Source organism: Desmodus rotundus, chromosome 1, assembly GCF_022682495.2.
Source record: "Desmodus rotundus isolate HL8 chromosome 1, HLdesRot8A.1, whole genome shotgun sequence".
Classification (NCBI taxonomy): Eukaryota; Metazoa; Chordata; class Mammalia; order Chiroptera; family Phyllostomidae; genus Desmodus; species Desmodus rotundus.
Window position 1 is genome coordinate 71,230,938 of NC_071387.1, and position 5,207 is coordinate 71,236,144.

The window sequence follows — 5,207 nt, forward strand, 5'->3', positions numbered from 1 at the left end:
AACAAATAACGAAATTGAAGCAGCAATCAAAAAATTCCCAGCACACAAAAGCCCTGGACCATATGGCTTCACAGGTGAATTTTACCAAACATTCAAAGGAGAATTAACAGCTATCCTTCTCAAATTATACCAAAAAATTCAAGAAGAGAGAAAACTGCCAAAATCTTTTTACAAGGCTAGTGTTATCCTAATCCCCAAACCAGGTAAAGATACAACAAAGAAAGAAAATTACAGACCAATATTGATGATGAACATAGATGCTAAAATCTTCCTCAAAATATTAGCAAACTAGATCCAACAATACATTAAAAAGATCATAGAACATAAGCAAGCGGGATTTTTTCCAGGGATGCAAGGATGGTACAATATTTACAAATCAATAAATGTGATACATCATATATACAAAACTAAAGATAAAAATCACATAATCATATCAAGAGATGCTGAAAAAGCATTTGATAAAATCCAGCACCCACTTATGATAAATAACACTCAACAAAGTGGGCAAAGTGGGGACAGAAGGAGCATAATTCAACATAATACATACAATATATTAAAAACCTACAACCAACATTATACTCAATGGGCAAAAACTAAAAGCTTCTCACTTAAGATCAGGAACAAGTAAGGGGTGTCTGCTTTCACTATTCAATATAGTACTGGAAGTCCTAGCAACAGCGATCAAACGAGAAGAAGAAATAAAAGACTTCTAAATTGAAAAGGAGGAATTAAAACTGTCATTATTTGCAGATAACATGACAATGTATATAGAAAACCCTATAGGCTCCATTAAAAAACTAGTCAACCTAATAGGTGAAAATGACAAAGTATTGGATACAAAGTAAACATTCAGCAATTAATGGCATTTTTGTCCACCAACAGTGAACTATCAGAATGACAAACTAAGAATAAAAGCCATTTAATATTTAAAAACAATAAAGTACCTAGGAATAAACTTAACCAAGGAAGCAAAAGTCCTGTACTCAGAAAACTATGGAACACTGAAGAAAGAAATTGAGGAAGATACAAATAAATGGAAGCATGGATTGGAATAATTAACATCATTAAAATATCTGTACTACCCAAAGCAATCTATAGTTTCAATGCAATCCCTATTAAAATACCAATTGCATATTTCACAGACCTAAAAAAATATATTCCAAAAGATTATATGCAACCAAAAAAGACCTCTAAGAGCTGCAGCAATCTTGAGAAAGAAGAACAAATTTGGAGGTATCACAATACCTGATGTCAATCGCACTGTACTTACAAGGCCGCTGTAATTAAAATAGTCTGGTACTGGCATAAGAATACACACACAGATAAATGGAACAGAATAGAGAGCCCAGAAATAAATCCATGTCTTTATAATCAATTAATATTTGACAAAAAGGCACAAACATACAATAGAGTAAAGATGGTCTCTTCAATAAATGGTGTTGGAAGAACTGAACTGCTATAAGCAAAAAAATGAAACTAGACCACCAACTTACACCCTCAAAAAATAAACTAAAAATGGATAACAGACTTACATATAAGTCATAATTCCATAAAAATCCTAGTGGAAAACAGGCAGTAAAATTTCAGATATCCCATGTAGCATTATTTTTGCTGATACATTTCCTATGGCAAGGAAAATAAAAGAAAAAATAAACAAATGGGACTACATTAAATTAAAAAGCTTTTACATGGCTAAAAAAACTATCATCAAAATGAAAAGGGAACCAAATTTATGGGAGAACATATTTGCCAATGATACATCAGACAAGGGATTAATCTCCAAAATACATAAAGGACACATACATCTCAACACCGGAAAGACAATTCAATTGAAAAATGAGCAAAGGACCTGAACAGACACTTCTCTAAGTAGGACATACAGAGGGTCCATAGACATATGAAAATATACCCAACATCACTAGCCATCAGAGAGATGCAAATTAAAAACATGATGTGATGTGAAACCTCACACTTGCCAAAAGGGCTATCATTAATAAATCAGCAAACAAAAAGTTCTGGTGAGAATGTAGAGACAAGGGCACTGTTGGTGGGAATATAGACTGATGCAGCCAGTGTGGAATACAGTGTGGAGTTTCCTCAAAAAATTAAAAGTGGAACTGCCCTTTGACCCAGTGATTCTACTGCTGGGAATATACCCTAAGAATCCCAAAACACTAATTCAAAAGAATTTATGTATTCCTATGTTCATAGCAGTGCTACTTACACTAACAGATTTGAATACAGCCTAAGTGCCCATCAGTAGTTGACTGGATTAAAAACCGGTACATTTACACAATAGGAAAAAAAAGAGGAATTCCTGCCTTTCATGATAGCATGGGTGGTACCAGACACTCTTATGCTTTAGTGAAATAAGCCAGTTGGTGAAAGACAAATGTCCTATGATATTACTTATAAAAGAGGAATCTAATGAACACACTTATACTAATGAGCAAAGTAGAACCAGAGGCATGAAATCATGGAACAGACTGACAGCTATAAGAGGGGAGGGGGAAGGTGGTGACCGTTTGAAAGAAGGTGAAGGGATTGGTCAAAGAGTACACATGAAGGACCCATGGACATGGACAAAGGTACAGGGATTGACTACGGAAGTGGGGGTGGAGGGGGACAAAGAGGGCAAAATGGGGCAACTGGGGTAGCATAAACAATAAAACATTAAGAAAAAGAAAGAAATGTACACTTGAAACCTATATAATTTTATTAACAAATGTAACCCCATTATATTCAGTATTTTTTTAATAAAGAAGGAAGAGCATATCCAATAAGTAGTGAATGTTTTAAATATTTCACAAAACTCAATGTAATAAATTCAATGAATTCTTTTATAGAAAATATCATTAACAACACAGAATCCAGAATAAGTGGAAATTTTAAATCCATAGAAACAATAAAGAAAATTGACTAAGGGTTATTCTTCCAAAATGCATCAGGTACAGCTGATGCCACAAGGAAGTTCTACAAATCTCTGAAAAGTGAATAAGCAAAATGTTACTTATAATAAAGAAAAACATCCAAGTTCTTTATTCAAAAACCAGTAGAGTATTTATAATAAATATTATCTTGCACATAAAAAAGGAAACTAAAGGCCAATCTCATTTTTGCACATATCAAAGTTTAATGTAGTAATCTAATGGAAAGTCTCAGTAAAACCCTAGTGAGTCCAATATCACAATAGCACACTAGTGTTTTATTTTAAAATGGGAAGATGAGGTTAGTATCAGTCAAGGTATAGAAAACACATTTTTCATCGATTAATACATGCATTCAGAAATTAAGGAACCTATCAGTGCTGAAAACAAGAGATGGTGTTCAGATAATATTCCTAATCTTTTTTTAACTGAGAGGCTCTCTAAGAGTGGTTGAGCTCATGGTCCAGGAATCTGAGAAGTACGAAGCTGAAGATGAGAAGCAGCCAAACGAGGTGTCTCCAAGAACGCACATGAATCCTATGCATTCAACATGAAAGCAACTGTTGAAGATGAAAAACTTCAAGGCAAGATCAATGATGAGGACAAACAAGATTCTTGACAAGTGCAATAAAATTGTCAGCTGGCTTGATAAGAATCAGACTGTGGAAAAGGAAGAATTTGAACCTCAGCAGAAAGATGTGGAAAAAGTCTGCAACCCAATCACCACTAAGCTGTACCAGAGTGCAAGAGGCATGCCAGGAAGAATACCTGGGGCCTTCCCTGGTGATGGAGCCCCTCCATCTGGGGCGCTTCCTCTGGGCCCACCATAGAAGAGGTTGATTAAGCCAACCCTTTGCATATATTTAGCAATGTTCCACACAAAATATTGAAGGACCCAAATTTGTAGCAAATTCCATGGCAGTTTTAAAAGTTGAGCTGCTGTATAATAAGACAGCATTCTTGATACTTGAATATGGACTATGTGCACAGGGAAAGAAAATAATGCACTTTATAAGCACTGTATTGTAAAGTGGAAAATGCCATGTGTTAAATAAAACTATTTAAAATTGGCACCATAAAAAAGAGTATCAAATATCTATTTTATAATTTATAGACTAAGTAGATGATTTGCAAACAAATATTATTGTATCTTTTTATATTATTGTTACAAAAACAGTAAATGTATAATATAGAAAGTTAAAAACTAAGAAAAAATATGTCATAGTCTCACTACCCACAGTATGCTGTGATGGGCATTTGACTTGTGTATTTCCAGATCTCTTTGAAAGTGTGTGTGCACGCTGGTGTGCCTGGGTGTGGTGCGTAGGCCAGAGCCTGTCTAAACCATTCTACTTGAAATGAAAATGTGTGACCACCTTACATGAAATACTGTACTCTGGTGCTGTGTTTGTGGAGCTTCAAACAACTTTCATAGTAGATAAAATCAATTTGTTTAATAAAGAAATATGTAATATAAAATAAATTAATGAAGAGCTAAGAAATATTTATTGTATGCTTGTTGTATGCTAATCACTGAATAATTAAATAAGAACATCTCATTTAGTCAAAAACTATAATAAGAAATAATGTAGTATAAAGAGGTGTATAATATTATCTCTGATTCACAGAAAATGATATCTCAAAAATCATTAATTTATTCGTAGGCACATTTCTAGCAAATAAAATTAGGATTTGCATGTAGACCTAGTAAATTTCAAGACCACTCTGCTTCTGACATAGCTTTTTTGCCACGAATGTCCTTTGTCCTACGTTCTCATCATTTCCTCTGTAAAACGTGAGATAGTGTCTTTGAATTTATGTAAGAAACATTTACCCACCAACCGTCACTTTGCAAGATTTATCAGAATACAGTGCACCTGCTCTCTCTTATGTGGACGCCTCTCCATTTGATCAGCAAAACTATTACCAACGCTGACCCTCAACTCTTCTCAAAACTTACACTGCTGTATTCCACGAGAAAAAGAGTACACCGTGGTACTCTTTTACTTAGAAAATAAATTAACGTTAAATGAAAAGATACGACTATTCAAGGCAGCAAACTTCTACGCCCAAAACAACTATCCTTTCACTTTCAGCAACACCCTTACCCTGGGAAATCAGAACGTGTAATGTGAATTGGTCTGTTGTGGGACACCTTAATATTCAGGTCTCGGGGTCAGAAAGAAAACAAACAACACAGGTTATTTTCTTGTTTCTATGTTCTTTAACTTTACTGATCATAACTGTAATGTCTGTGTGCCAAATGAATAAGGGTTATGG

At 34.4% G+C, this 5,207-nt stretch overlaps 1 pseudogene; it reads left to right on the forward strand.

Annotated features, from left to right (window-relative positions):
• The first annotated feature begins 3,385 nt into the window (after positions 1-3,385).
• LOC112302846 (heat shock cognate 71 kDa protein-like) lies at positions 3,386-3,771 on the forward strand (annotated as a pseudogene).
• Positions 3,772-5,207: the final 1,436 nt, after the last annotated feature.